The 16,206-nt window shown below is 44.8% G+C and overlaps 1 protein-coding gene across 7 annotated transcripts in view; it reads right to left on the bottom strand.

Annotated features, from left to right (window-relative positions):
• USP54 (ubiquitin specific peptidase 54) overlaps positions 1–4,153 on the bottom strand; it is a 92,794-nt gene extending 88,641 nt beyond the window's left edge. For 4 of the 7 annotated variants that reach the window (XM_077930665.1, XM_077930672.1, XM_028729028.2 and 1 more), the window contains exon 1: positions 3,991–4,153. The gene's annotated coding sequence lies outside the window, so the exon portion shown is untranslated. The remainder of the gene's footprint in view (positions 1–3,990) is intronic. The other 3 variants (XM_077930667.1, XM_077930669.1, XM_077930666.1) reach the window with 2 other exon arrangements.
• Positions 4,154–16,206: the final 12,053 nt, after the last annotated feature.

Below are 16,206 nucleotides of genomic sequence, written 5' to 3'. Positions count from 1 at the left end.
CTCAAAAGAGGAACCTGATTCAGCAACCCCAGCTGGTATTAGGAAACATTCCAGGAAAAAAAGCTGGTGTGAAAGCAACATAACTTGTAATGCAACAGGGTGCCACAACACCTCTTCCTTTGTTGAACCTGTGGGAGGGAGCAGACATAATCTCAGGCAGAGCTGAATCCGCCTACATCAGAGCTCCTTTCATTCTAGGACTGTACTGTACTGAAGAATGACGTTTTACTGTCTAACAGTTTATTCAGCAGCTTTATGAAAATGTTTTGACACTGGTAAATCAAAACTCTTCACACGAGAGTCATTTAACTTCCTTCTAAATTCTGTATCTTGATCTTATTTGTCACTTGTCTCTTACATGCCATTTTATGTGTGCCCCAGATTTCTCTTTCCTTTTAACTCTTACAAAGATACTCTCCCACATGTGCCCACGGGCATTCTGGGAAAACCAAGGTAGAAGTTGCTGTGAAGTTTCTCTTCCCATCATCACAGTCTGCCCCATCAGTGTCCTGGCAACCCTATGGGAGACAGACAGTGAGGCAGGCAGCACTGGACAGTGGTGGCTCACAGCAGCTGTGGATCATAGAATCATAGAGTTGGAAGAGACCACAAGGGCCATCGAGTCCAACCCCCTGCCAAGCAAAGCACTAAGAGAAGCAAAGCACTTGGCAAAACTCATCATCTACCATCATCTTCATTTTCCAGGGAGCAGAGGACTCTTTACCCAGACCTCTCTCAAGCCTGGCAGAAGTCCTGTCCTTATTGAATATTAAGAGATACGATTGAGCTGCTATCCTAGCAAGTATTTTTTTAAAAAAGAGGATAGGTTTCAGTAGATAGTTGGAACAGATGAGACTAAATTGCTCACCCTCTGCATGCTTTTTATTGTATAAAGGCAATCAGTACATTTTAACTAAGAATAAAATACAGCTCAGGGGAACATTTTCTCTTTGGCTAAATAATACAAAAGTTGTCTAATGTACCATTTCCCCAGTTTAAATTCATGAAATTTGAAGCTGCATTCAATGGAAGATGGCTGTTGTTTTTATACATAGAAGGAATCTAACTTTCTGAAGTTTTCATGGGGACCTCTCCTGACCAAACAGACTTTTTATACAAGGTGTATAATGTTTGATGGAAACTGGCAAAATAGAATCTACTCCTAAATTACAATGGCAAAGATCTCTAAACATTCAAACTATGCTTCAGTCCATGGACAGGCATTATGAACCAGGCCCATGCAGAGCTTGACTGAAGCAAGAGTCCCCAGTCAGCTGGGAGGCTCAGGATGTTCTTTGCATGACAGCATAAGTCCAGTAGGCCCTTGGTGAGGGCCCCTGGCCAGCTTAGCCCACCAAGGCCCAAGACAAGTGCACCCAGCTGCCCCCTGCTCTTCATGGGCCTGTAATGAACCACATCAAATTGCACTGCATAAATATTTACAGTATTTTAGATGTGATATTATATATTACTTACATTACAGAGAAGATATACTGATTTAATTGGTGCATATCTAGTGAGACTATGAGGTCACCCAAAACTAATGGAATTTTTTCCCTATGTGTCAAGGATATTATTGAATACGAGATTCGATTCATACCTATACTGTAGCTAGTTTGCATGGGTGTGCTAAGCAACATGTCAGATGAGGACAGAGGCAGCTAGTTGGTACTGTAATAATAAATACAGGTAGACTTCTTTAATTTTTAAATTCTGAATTCAAGATACTGTAATTTGTCAATAATGCATTCAGAAAATGCTCAACTTGAAATACTAGTTATAGTTTAAGATGGATTTGAAATGAATTACACCCTGATAAATACAGTACCTGATTTCCCACAACCCTTCAAAAAAAATGTTTCTCCAGCGTCCCTTCAAAAACCACAAAACCAGTACAGTGGTACTTCAGGTTAAGAACTTAATTCGTTCTGGAGGTCTGTTCTTAACCTGAAACTGTTCTTAACCTGAAGCACCACTTTAGCTAATGGGGCCTCCTGCTGCCGCTGTGCCACCGTTGCACGATTTCTGTTCTCACCCTGAAGCAAAGTTCTTAACCCGAGGTAATATTTCTGGGTTAGAGGAGTCTGTAACCTGAAGCGTATGTAACCTGAGGTACCACTGTACTAATAAAAAGCAGTAGTCAGCCCCACTATGTCACTATGTTCAGTTGGACTTGTTTCCAGATAAGTGTGCCTAGGACTACAGTGAGAGAATTTCTGCAAGTTTAATCTCGAAAAGGGATACTAGAGGCATCGTGTTTCTTTGCACATGTATGTAGATGTGACTATACAGTAACAAGAAATGCAGCTATTTTATATGCTAGGGTGGCTTTCTTGGAAATGTTTATGTAACATATTGTAAGACAATAATGTATTTAAACTACAGTTTTTTAAGTGTGAAAGGAACCGCTGTAAAACAGTGTCCCTAACCCAGACAATTAATCAAAAAGATACCACAGTTGATGGTATGAAAACCCACTGAGAGGTCTGGGGAAATAAACTGGGTCCCCTTGTCAGGGGAATGAAATTTTATAACTTAAATCAGACCTGAGATCAAACTCATCCAAAAGATCCTGGAGTTGCACAACACATTTCAGAGTGCACACACACAGAAACAAGGTGTCCATCATTGCTCTTTCTGAATAGAGAATACTGTACATGATACTCTCTTGCAGCTACAAATCATGAGGGAGATAAGATTTCATTGCATGGAAGAGCAAAACCTTCCCACCTTCTGCAGCCCACTGGCAGTGGATCTACTTGCAGGAAAAGACTGGAGCCTGCTTTGCAGAAACTTAAGGAACCCTGGTTGCCATTACTCATTTTCCCATTGAGAAAACCCTGATAAACTTGTAAATAACTCAACAATCTGCACAATAGTTTGAAAGCCAATGCCATACAGTATGATGAACAGCCTTTATTTCAAAATACCCCTGCCTTCTGTTATTAGGAAGATGCAGAAAGTGAATAGCTCAATACTGTCTATATATTGTAATTTCAGCCTTAATCCACGGTTTTCAAAGTATAAGATTCCTAAAGGTTACCAGGAATTTCTAGTAATGCATAACGTGAAGCAGGGAACAATGAAAGAAGCATGATCCTTCAGAATGGAGCAAAAGAGATCTATGGAATCTTAAAAACAGGTTTATTGTCGCATAAGCATTGTGGACCGCAGTAGGCTTTCAGATGCCACAAAGATCTTTTCTTGCCAGATAACACACACACACACACACACATACACTCATATACAATTGTGGGAGGTATTTTAAAAAGTTAAGTCCAGGCTGCAGGAGGCCTTAAAATGTTGAGTAGCAGTAGCTGGCCTGCTAAAGCCCAAATATATACCAACAAGGATAACGAAATAGCCCATACCAACAGAGCCAATGTTTTGCCGGAACCCATATGAACATGCCTGACAAAATGAGGATAACACTTTTCTGCATCTGATGAATCCGAGTCCTTAAGATTATTCAACAAGGATGTGTTTTGTTGCAGTTTCGGGGTGTGTGGGTATGTGTCTGTGTGTGACAACTGCATTCTCCAGCTATGCTGTGCCCATTTAACACCTGTAGCGTGACAAATCAGCAACAACAAAAAGGCGCCCACACCGGGATTGGGGGGGGGGGGAAATGGGATTAAGAGTCTAGTTCAGCATTTACACGATATTGGGGGGGGGGGGGAGAGACGGGGTGTGTGTGTGTGCCCTCAAACGACGGGGGTGGGAACAATGCCCCCCAAAATGTGAGTGAAAATGAAGGGGGATTTACCTTCCCCATATTTCGAGGGAATTGGAGGGGGGAGCTTATACCGCCCCCCCAATAAAACCCTCTTCAAAGGCAGGGTCGCGCGCCGCCCTACATCCCGCCCCCCCCCCCCGAGGTCTCTGGGCTCCCCGGCTTCGAGGCGGGCTGAGGACCCGGCCCAGCTGGAAGCGAGGCCCTCACCCGCTCCGAGGAGTTTCAACGGGGTCTACCAACTTATGCCTACTCACCGCCGGCCAACCCTGCCCGTTCCCCCTCAGGAGCGTCTCTCGCGAAGAGCATCGCCTCGCCTCGCCTCGCCTCCTCGGCTGCTTCCCCGCCCCCCTCGCCCTTCGGGCCGCTGTGTCACTACTGCTATAGCTACGGGGAGCCAAGGCAACCGCTTCTCGCGATAGCTCAGGCGCGAGGGGACGCGGCCCGAGAGAGAGAGAGAGAGAGAGAGAGAGAGAGAGAGAGAGAGAGAGAGACCGCTGCCTCGACTCGCGGGGGGGGGGGGGATGTGGCGGCGGGAATAAAGGAACACAAGTATCGCGAGAGCGAACGAGGCCCACCGCCGTTACTGCGGAACGTACATAAATAATAAAGAGTTGTGGAGTTGGAAGGGATATTAAACAGCTGGTTAATAGCCAGATGCGCTGGCCCATTACGCCCCCGGGGCGGGGTTTTTGTGGTTGGGCTGCTCGGGAGCGCCCTGTGATTTCCTTGATGTTTTTAAGTGGTCCTGGGAAGATACCAGCCTTCTATTCTGCTCTATTGTAAGGGGGTCTTTTCTCAGCAAAGAATAAGCTAACAATATTATTTTCCTTTTCTTGTGGGGGGCGACCTGATTGCATCCGCCTGATGCAATTAGCCAGCAAAGAGCTTCTCTCCTTAGCTATTGTTTTCATTTATTTATTGAATTTATATACCGCCCTATATGCGGAGGTCTCGGGGCGGTTCACAGAAAAGATCACAATATATAAAATCAAAATACAGTGGTACCTTGGGTTACATACGCTTCAGGTTACACACTCCGCTAAACTAGAAATAGTGCTTCAGGTTAAGAACTTTGCTTCAGGATAAGAACAGAAATCGGGCTCTGGCGGTGCGGCGGCAGCAGGAGGCCCCATTAGCTAAAGTGCTTCAGGTTAAGAACAGTTTCAGGTTAAGTACGGACCTCCGGAACGAATTAAGTAATTAACCCGAGATACCACTGTAATAACAATAACCCAATAACATCCGCCCCAAAAGAGCCACATTTTAAAAGGGTATATAGGATGTCAATCAGGTCAACCAAAGGCCTGGTTAAAAAGGAACGTATTTGCCTGGCGCCTGAAGGTGTATAATGAATGAATAAAAGACTGAATAACTGCAACATAGGATTCTACCTCAGACATCATTTCCGCCTTTGCTTTCTTCAGGCTGGCGGTGAAAGCTTGCTCTCTAATGTGCAGGTGGTCCTTGAGATCAGATTATTTTTAAATTCTGTATATGTCTTAGGATTCTATCTCAGAAATGTATACTGGCAACATCTGTCTCCAGCAGGCCTGGTGCCCAGGGCTGAGCGGCATACAGCAGGGATGGCGGATGATGCAGCAACAGAACTTTGCACCTGCAAACCCAAAATGCTCTGGCACTGCCATCTTACTTGTATCAGCCCCTACACCAAATGTGTGTACGTCGGGGAGAACAAGTAGATAGATGGTCAGGCCAAGAAATTCAGACGTGGGCATAGAGCTTCGTTCAGTAGCAGCACACACAGACTGACTGTGATTCAGACTAGGGAGGGCAGTCTGGCAACAGTAATGAATAAAGCCACAGGCCTGCACATCTGAACTTGGCAGCATCCACCATGCCATCTCTGTTCCCAGAATGTATGCATCAGGAGCAAGTTCTGTATTATTAAGACGGGTGAGGCTTTAGCAGTGCTATTTTTCTAGAAGAAAAAGTGCCAGAACTCACCATGTCATGGTGCCCACCCTGAGAGGTGCCAGAACTGAGTTTTGATGCGTTCCAGATGAAAAAAAAAGCCATGGGTTTTAGGTGTGTAGGCTGGAGCTCCTCTCAGCACTGCCACCATGGACAGACAGGCCACCCAACCTGCTTTCCTGCCCCTGAACTAATAAGCCAGGAGAATTGGGCTCTCCAGTCATAACCTGCCTTGTTGTAAACTGCCCTGTGATGTGTGCAAAGGGCGGCATATAACTCATCTAAATAAATAAACAAACGGTGCATTATGCTTCCCACAACTGAGTGCATCAACATGCCTCAGGCTGAAAGACACGTTTGCTAGAAGAATGCCAGGTGTGTTCTCTTGTCGACCTCTGGAGAGGATTGCTGTAGTTATGATAACCTTAAATCTGGAGAGGAAACAAAAATATTATACATACAGTGGGAAAATTGATTAAAATCTCATTTGCTCACTCCCCTAAAATGGTATGTCTTTAGCAACGCGTCTATATTGCAGATTTGTTTTGTTCCCTTGATGAGTCTCCCCTGTTCTTGATGTATTTCCCGTCCATATTTTTTGAACTGTGGATTATTCCTCAGGTTGAGAAATTTAAAATGGAAGGAAATAAAGCACCAGAAGGTGAAAAAGCATATAGCTTCAAGTACCTGGTGGTATTCATAATTTATTTACAAAATGCACTATGTTGAATACATTTCAATTTTTAAAATTTTCAGGAGCACTTATCCAAATGTATTTACCGGTACCGAGTGAAGCAGTTTTAACATCCTTTCATCACCAAGTAGTGTTACCTCAGGATTGTGGGCTTTTCTTTGGCTTGGGTACTTTAATGCATCTCTGTGGCAGCTAGGCCCACACAGTATCAGAAGAACAAGAAACAAATTAAATAGCTTCTAGAAAGGGCCACGACACCTTTCATCTCACTTGTGGCCTCCCAGTGTGCAGTTTGTATACCGCATGAGGTGTCACGTGGCTGGGTGTGGGTCCACACATTATTCTGTTCTCTTTCATTTCCACATTGGCATAGCAAGAAGCAGGAAGACAGCTTTTTAATTTTAATTTTTCTTTGCTTTGTTGACTTCAAAGGGAGGAAAAATATTTACACCAGCCTTTGATCTGGCCTGAAGTTGTGTCATCGTTGTCAGTAAAAATGACGGAGCTTAGGATAAAATTGTAGCTCTGCCACTTCCCCATCCTGCTTTCACCTGTTCTGCTGGTGTAACTTGGCTAGTGGGATATTATCTAGGTGGATCATATTTTTATTTCATCACCATCACACACATGAGCAACCTCTCACTTATTCATTCATACAGGCATGCACCTCATTCATTCATCCATCCATTCATTCATTCATTCTCTCTCCCTCTCTCCCACACATACCGCCACCAGATCCTGACGGCAATCAATAAGTTCGTCCCAAATTAATTTCCTACCTGGAGATCACCCCGAGTCAATTTTTCCCACCTCAAAAATATTCACCTAGATCCCTTCAATAAATTTGTTCCTCTTGGGCATATTTTACTCAGAAATAAATCACACACACAATCAGTCCTTCATGTGTGAATCTGTGCAGCAGTCGCTCCACCGGTCCCTGTTCTCGCTCTTGATCGTCTGGGGAATGAAGGGCAGCTTAATATCTCTTCCTCCTCTGCCTTCTCCTAGGCAATGTTTAGACAGGATGATGGACCGGAAGCAGCATGTTGATCTGGAAGCAGGGCATGGCAGAGGAGCCAGATACAGCCTGGAGCCCAGTGGAGCCCTGTAATAGAGGACTGATCTATCAACAACTATTAGTTATGACAAGTGAGGCCTTGTGTGTATGTGCGGAAGACATTCTGCCTCCAGATTCTTCTCTACTAGCTATCTCTCCTGCACCTTTTATTTTTCTCTGCTGTTGCACCATGTCTCTTGGGTGCTGCTGCTGCACTTGTTACCCTTCCCTCTCCCTCCCTTCTTCCTGGATCCTCACTCACCCCACCGCTTCCTTGCCCTAATTTCTCCTACCTCCAAGATCCAGCACAATTGCTTTCTCTTCCATTGTGATTAAAAGGTGGCTTGTGCTATGTGTGGGCAGCTTAGCTGACTGCCCCTCTCACTTCTGCATTTGTTCCAAGCTCTCCTTTTATGCACCGTCCTAGACCAGGCACAGGCAAACTCCTGCCCTCCAGATGTTTGGGACTACGATTCCCATCATCCCTGACCACTGGTCCTGTTAGCTAGGGATAATGGGAATTGTAGTCCCTTACATCTGGAGGGCTGGAGTTTGCCTATGCCTGTCTTAGATCCACCTAGTGGCCGTTTCATGTGCAGTCTGGGTGGGCTGTTTGTTTCTGTTAGGGGCATGTGGCTTTCTCACTTTCGTTTTTTGTATTTTGGGAAACCGCAGAGTTTTGAGCATGCAGAGTTCCCTCTCCTGTTCACAGCTGAGGCCATTTTGCCTAGCATGCCATCAGTACATTCTGCCCAAGGTCAGTACTAGTGAAAGTGATGGCTATAGTGAATCATCCTGGTTCAGAGGCAGTAAAGTACAACACTAAATATCACTTGATGGGGAGAAACAGCAGAAAAGGTCTAATCCCCTTAATCCCTGTTTGTGAATTTCCTGGAGGCCTCTGGTTTGGCCACTGTGGGGAGCAGGATCATGAACTTTGGTCTGATCCTGTGGAGTTCTTCTTTTTTCACCCTCTGTGAAAAGGCTCGGGTTTCTAACATTCCATTTAATTTTATGAGGCTACGTTTAAAACTGTTGATTGTGAATTCAGCTGCCTTGGGTTCCTGTGTGGGGCTGAAAAGCAGGATAAAAATTATTTTATAAATAAATAGGGAGATCCTGTATCTTTTATAGCTACAGTGAATAAGCTGAGCATGAATGGTTAGGTGACATCCATTCTCCATCACCTCCAGCCCACAGAGGAAGATTGTAACTTTTTAAAAAATGGGGGAGAGGGATTGAAGTCCATATCACATGCAGTGTGAGCCCGAGTTATATAATGTCACTGCTTAATTCTAGCTTTGTGCATGTAATTGCTCTTAATCAGTCTTCCCATACCTGGTGCCCTCCAGATGTTTCAGGCTTCAGGTCCCATCAGTTCCAGCCAATACAGCTGTATGTGTCTCAACCCACGTTTGTGTCCAGAGTGTTTGGGATCTTTTGCTATAGTTAGGATGTCCGTTGGTTATGAATATTTGTATACCTTTAACCTGTTGTAAACAAAATCTGCCCTTATTCCCTTATGGGGTACACAAGAGCCCTTATAGAGTCCTTTGTAGGTTCTCCATCAGTAGGAGAAAATAACAGAGGCCAACCAGAGAATACTGAGAAGCAAAGCAGCTTGTAAGCATGATCTTTATTCAAACTGTTGCAACAGGGTGCTCCTCTCATATGCAGGAGAGAGGAAGAGGACCCAGAACAAAGGTGTGCCCGCCCTTATATAGACTTTTTAAATTGCCCACCCTCAAACTCCAGACCACCCCCAGAAAAATCATACATACATCACAGAAGGGATGTAGCCCAGGACCACTTCCCCCAATACATCACACATACATCACAGAAGGGGTGTAGCCCAGGACCACCTCCCCCAATACATCACACATACATCACAAAAGGCGTGTAGCCCAGGACCACCTCCCCCAATACATCACACATACATCACAAAAGGCGTGTAGCCCAGGACCACCTCCCCCAATACATCACACATACATCACAAAAGGCGTGTAGCCCAGGACCACCTCCCCCAATACATCATACATACATCACAGAAGGGGTGTAGCCCAGGACCACCTCCCCCAATACATCACACATACATCACAAAAGGCGTGTAACCCAGGACCACCTCCCCCAATACATTACACATACATCACAGAAGGGGTGTAGCCCAGGACCACCTCCCCCAATACATCACACATACATCACAGAAGGCGTGTAGCCCAGGACCACCTCCCCCAATACATCACACATACATCACAAAAGGCGTGTAGCCCAGGACCACCTCCCCCAATACATCATACATACATCACAAAAGGGGTGTAGCCCAGGACCACCTCTCCCAATACATCATACATACATCACAAAAGGCGTGTAGCCCAGGACCACCTCCCCCAATACATCACACATACATCACAAAAGGGGTGAAGCCCAGGACCACCTCCCCCAATACATCATACATACATCACAGGAGTCGGTCTAAAACAGAATCCTGAGTGTTGTTTATCTCCTGTCTGACAGGTTACCTGATTGCATTATCTGGGTTATTATAACTACTTAATTCCTGAATCCAGGTCACAGGTCACAGGCTCACCTTTTCACACCTTAAATGTGCCCTTAAGGCAGGATTTGTGAGCACAGAGACAACGGGGAGGTTTTTTTCATTTCCTCTCTCCTTGCAGAGAAACATTTGGTCAGTTTGGGAGAGTCAAAATGGTTTCAGGACTGTCTCCCTGTACTGTTTCAGACATGTGGTTTATGTATTTATGTGTACGTGTTTGCTTTGTACATTTAATTTATATATCTGAGTCCTTAGATTCTTATAACAAACCTTACGCCCACAATAAGTCCTTACACAAAATGAATAAAGAAAGCTTGGTTAATAAATCCTTTGATATAATAATATCAAATGAAAGGGACAGAATATATAAATGCTGCTTCAGGTAGCAAAATTACAATGTAAGCAGGCAGCAAATCCTATAATACAGACACACCTTGAGCTAAAGAGTGAAAGAATCTCTACTATTCTCGTAAGCCAACAGAAGTGAGTGCAGCAATTTTGCTACAGAACTCACACTAATAGAAAGACGAGAAGAAGAGGAAGGAAAGGGTACCGTATATCTGTCTTTAAGATGAAGCAGGTGTTGGATTCCTTGAGAATCCTGCATAAATTCTTTGTGGGAGCTAGGAGAGCCAACTAAGCATTCAAAATCTAGTGGTTTTTTGTATGGTTTTTAGTTGGTGCATTCCATAGGAGAATGGAGTGGGCTTTGAGATTAGCAAGTCCTATGATTCCCACAGCTTTACACTGCTATTGAAACTTGCGTGGCGAGTTCCCGCCCGCCCCCCCCCCCAGGATAAATAAAGACACGAGACACCATAATTTAAGGTTAAATGGGCGAAATAGGCCACAACTTTATTGAATTCAGGAATGAGAGGCATTGGTCCTATCGACTATCCGGCTCCACCCCATTTGCTGGAGACACGGGAAGGGTTAACACCATAGAGGGGGAGTCTCCTGCCGAGGCACGTCGACTAGGAGCTCCCCCGGGTCACCGCTCGGGGGCGTGCCTTTGGCCCACACCTCCATAGGCTTCGGACAGGGCCACGCCCCCCAGAGTCCTTTAACGGACCACCCTTCGCTCACTGGGGGGAGGTGATGGCGTTCCTCCCCCCCACACACATCCTCTTAACCCCTTCTTACCAATGCCTACCGCCAATGCCGAAGAGTTGTGACGAGTTGCTACAAGGTAGGCGAAAAACCAAATGGCTGTAAATTGCCAATTGGGAAAAATTCCTATCATGCCCCTTGCGGCGACAGACCGAAGTCCATAGCAAAGTCAGAGACCTACCTAAAGCCTACCTAAAGGGAGGGTGGGAAAACGTGGGGGCTAGCCGGCGAAAAGAGGGCGAGCCCCCTCTGTGCCGGCCCTAAATAGGGTAGGCCAATCGGCTGGCTGGTGGGGGGCAGACGCGGCCGGGATTTCCCTGTTCCTGTGGGGGCTGAAACCAGCCCCCCGCTCACGTGGGGGTGGGCGTGAAGCCCGCAACCCCACCTCCTGGGCAGGCCGGAAGTGGCTTTATCCCAGAGTTTCCTGTTTCCTTCCCAACTTTGCCCATCTTGCTTAATTAACAGTTGAAAGAACAGGGTTCTAGCGATGGATTGACAAAACTGGCCATTCCTGTCCGCCTCCTGTCTCAAAATTATCCCACTATGATCTTGATAGGTATCCATTCAAGTGGTAAATAAATTTTAATGGTAGCTAGATTTACATGTGCTGACCTTTATGCTAAGTATTCGAAGCTCAGGGTGTTTCTAAATGCCTTCCAGGAGATGTTTTTGAGATCAGACTGGTTGCCTGAGTCAGGAAGGTTCTCCTGTCATACTAAGTTATGTCAACCTTTTTACTTATGCAATGACCTACAGGGGTGCTTTTTTCTGGGGGGACACAGGGGTAAGCATACCCCTAAACATTTTGTGAATCTAAGTTTGTCCTCCGTGAGAGGCAGTATTTCAATATGAGTAGGAAAATGAGAGTACCGATAAACATTTTTTAAAGAAAAAAAAGCACTGATCTACAGTAATAAACCATAGAAAAAGTTCAGATTGACACACACACATATTCACAGAAGTCCATGTGGAGGCCACCAGTTTCAGGAAGGTTGCCCATGGTGGAGCCTCTCAATGCAGAGCAGCAATGGCTTTTTTTCAGAAGTAATGATTAAATGGGTTTTGCATTTATCCTCATACGCAATTAGAATATATAATCTCAAATAGATGATTTAAATGTAGCTGCCGTCTACTTTCAACCTTGCATACAGGACTAAAGAGGCTCAGTGGCGCTTGTGAGATTGCCATAGGAGTCTTCTCCAGCACAAGCTGCCTCTGTTCTGCTGGCCTAGGCAGATCTTTCAAAACCCTAGGACTGGTATGTTACTTCCCCAAGGAAGGATTCCTCGCCTGCCTCACAGGTGAACCCAGATCAGAGTGCAATCGTGGATCACTTCTGCTTTTGAGCTCCCCCTGTACACAAATGTACAAGAACGTTGCAGCAGATGGAGTTGGATTGAAGGATAATTTGCCAAAAGTTCTGTATATGCATGCAATGCTTAAATTAGAAGGATATGCAGATCTCAAGAATGGCCAGATGTAGATCAGCTTGAAGAATGACATTTTATTGATTTTTCTTCTGTTTCAGCTGTTTATGAAATACTATCAGGAAAACGAGAATTAAATTCTCTAAATTCTAGAATATTTCTATTGTGGCTGCTTGACTTGCTGGGCATGGTTTGGATTGATATGGGTAGTGCTGCAATGTATTCTGTTTTGTATCCCGTTTATTAGTTAATAAATAATCAGTGAAGCCTATAGGGGGCAGTCCAAGCCTCATCGAGCTATCTTTTGCTTATTGCCTTTGATAGAGCTGGGATTTTTAGTATCCGCAATATGTTTTAACTGCAACACCAAGTTATTAATATTTTTTTTAAGTATATCTGTTTATCTGAAAACTACAAGGAGATGCACATATTTTTCAAAATATTTGCCTCTTCACCACAAGAGCCACTCATTTCTCTAAGTCATCGTGTTTGTGTACTGACCCGTTCAGAAACTGAAGGTGCCGTGAAGGCGATGCCTTGAGATTCTCTGCGGGACCCAAAATAATTAAGGCAAACACTTAACAAGAAGAAATAGAAGAAAGCCCCGAGTCTGCACTTTCTTCAGGGCTACTGGAAGATGCTTGTGTGCTTCCAATAGAATGTGGAAGTAATTACTCATCCAATATGCGCTGTGGAATTTGGCTGAGGCGCTGTGTAACTGAATTTGTGTGGCAACTGTGAGCAGTCTGACTTGTTCTGCTAAAATCCTTCCAGAGTTGGGGATGTTCCGTACTCCACAGGTCTACCAAAATAAACACTCTTTTTGCCTACCTTTGCCTTCCTACACATTAATAAGAAGTAAAACGTAAAAAGGTAAAGGACCCCTGGATGGTTAAGTCCAGTCAAAGGCGACTATGGGGTTGTGGCGCTCATCTCGCTTATAGGCCGAGGGAGCTGGCATTTGTCCACAGATAGCTTTCCGAGTCATGTGGTCAGCGTGACTAAACTTTTTCTGGCGGAACAGAACACTGTGAAAGAAGCCAGAGCGCATGAAAATGGCATTTACCTTCCCACTGCAGCGGTACCTATTTATCTACTTGCACTGGTGTGCTTTCGAACTGCTAGGTTGGCAGGAGCTGGGACAGAGCAACAAGAGCTCACCCCGCCGCGGGGATTCAAACCGTCGACCTTCCGATCGGCAAGCCCAATAGGCTCAATGGCTTAGACCACAGCACCACCCGCATCACGACGTTTCTGTGCGCTCTGGCTTTGCGGTTTCAATGCATGGAAGACATTAGCTCAATCCCTGTTTCTGTGTAAGGCGTACACAGCAGGCCTTTCAGATATAATTGGTGAAAGGTGCTTTCAAGCTGCCCAACTCCTTTCAAGGAGTAGAACTAGGTTCAAGAGTAAGAATATAAGAATTTAAGAAGAACCCTGCTGGATCAGACCAAAGACCCATCTGGACCAGCATCCTGCTCTTACAGTGACCAACGTGATGCTTATGGGAAGCCCACAAGCAGGACTGAGGGAAGCATCACTTTCCCCGCTCATAATTTCCGGCAACTGATATTCAGAAGAGGTACAACATAGTCACAATGACAAGAAATCCCACGTTGAGAATCTGCCTTAACAGGGTCACTGTAACATGATGCAGTTTGCTAAATAAAACAGTTTTCTTGACTTAATGTGTATACCATGCCTCAGCAAAGCTCTCAGGGTGGTTTACAAAAGCACAAAACATTGAAATAAAATAAATTGCATGTTAAAATCCCAAAACACACTTGATTGGTCTGAATTTCTTACATAAGTCGTTTAGAAACCCATTTTGGGGAGAACTATGCATTATCTAATTTATGCTCTGTTTCTTCCCAATAAGTTTAGTTTAATGACAGTACTGAGCTTTTCCAACCCATCTTCCAGCATGAATTGTCTCACATGCCCGCCTCTCTGTTTCTTTGTGCAATGCCTCTGGACTCATAGAGAAATAACAAAAGATATTCTCTCTTCAGCCGTAGGACCAAGCAGGCAGTGTGGCTTCTTAGGATACCATTCTTCACACTCTAGCAGAGAAGGTACTGCCGTACATGCAGACTTGGCAAGCATACTGCGTTGGGCAGTAGCCAGTGCATAATAGATCTAATTTACCACCCTGTTACCTTTGAATCCTATGACATACTGTTTAGGCACCTTAGTAATTGCCAACTGATGGTTTTTTCCCCAACATATAAGCTTCTGAAGCTTATGGGACTAGCAACTTAGTCCTAACTATGTCTACACAGAATTGAATCCAGCCAAATTCACTGGAACTTACTCCCAGTTACATGTGTGGATACTGAGTGACTCCTTGAGTTTTTAGGCAGCAACACAGGGATGGAAGAATAAGGGCCCTAATAGATGAAAAACGAGATAGGGTGTTGGGAGGGAAAGCAAAAACAGGCTGCTTTCTCTTTCTTTGGAGAAGGCAAAGCATGCAACATGGCAATGTTGCAATGTCTTCCTTCTTCTTTGGCGATCCCTCGTAGCCGAGTACGATGGTCTTCCATGAATATGGTCTTAACGGTGTGTCTGTAGGTGACTGTGGAGGCCAATTCTGGGTCTGCATGTCCTTCCACAATGGGGACATAGGTTTTTGGGCAGGAGTTGATCATGGTGAGGGTTTGCCAAATGTGGGGTAGTGATGGCTGCACATATGCTGCTTAATATTCACTTAAATCTGACTGCGCTAAGCAGGGGATTCCATGAAAAAGGCCAATTAATTTGTAACGTTTTGAAGTGCAGCCAGCATACCTGGGGAATTTCCAGTCTCCCATCTCAGTGTGACTTTTCTATTATTCACAGGAAGTGAGGCTCCAGGGCAAGTGGTTGCATGCTATTACCACTGAACAGGAACTGAGAGGTGTATTGAGTAAAGTCTGAAATCCCAGCTAGGATACTATGACTCTTGGTCAGATCCATATTTGCACTCTGCCTTGGAACTGTATTGTGTTTCTGGCTTGCTTATGAAGTACACGACACAAGTACATTACCCCATCTTGAAGTAATACTGCAACTACTGACCCTTTATTTCATGATTCTGCAGCCTACTTTTATGGTGACTTTGTTGAGTTGTTGCTTTTTCCTTCTGCAGTTCAGGTCACGTCAACCACCTGAATGACATTAATACAGTAATAGTTACTGATAGGAGTGGTGTCAGTCCTGGAAAACCAGCTAGGTACCCTTTTTCCTCACCTTCTGCCCCCACACCATATTTTGGCTCCTGTTTCATGGGCATTCTTCCTGGTGTGCTTGCACACAGCTTACGTGGCAGTCAGGATTCCCCCCCCCCCCATGTTCCTTCTGATTTGTTTGCAGGTTGACTATATGACAATGAACATTCATCCCGATTTCCTGTCATAAGTGGTTATACATCTTCCCATTAATCAGTCATTAGTGTATTATCCATCACTTTCCTAACAGCAAAAAGTTTGGAGCTATTTAAAGTAGATTTATTGTGTCAGACTACTTTAGTTTTTTTGGGGGGGGGGATAAATCCCCAGTGCAGTGGTACCTCTGGTTACGTACTTAATTCGTTCCGGAGGTCCGTTCTTAACCTGAAACTGTTCTTAAGCTGAAGCACCACTTTAGCTAATGGGGCCTCCCGCCGCTGCCGCACAATTTCTGTTCTCATCCTGAAGCAAAGTTCTTAACCCGAGG

This window comes from Podarcis muralis, chromosome 6 (assembly GCF_964188315.1).
Source record: "Podarcis muralis chromosome 6, rPodMur119.hap1.1, whole genome shotgun sequence".
Lineage (NCBI taxonomy): Eukaryota > Metazoa > Chordata > Lepidosauria > Squamata > Lacertidae > Podarcis > Podarcis muralis.
Note: the sequence above shows the minus strand (reverse complement) of the source record. Positions and strands in the feature narration are given on the sequence as shown.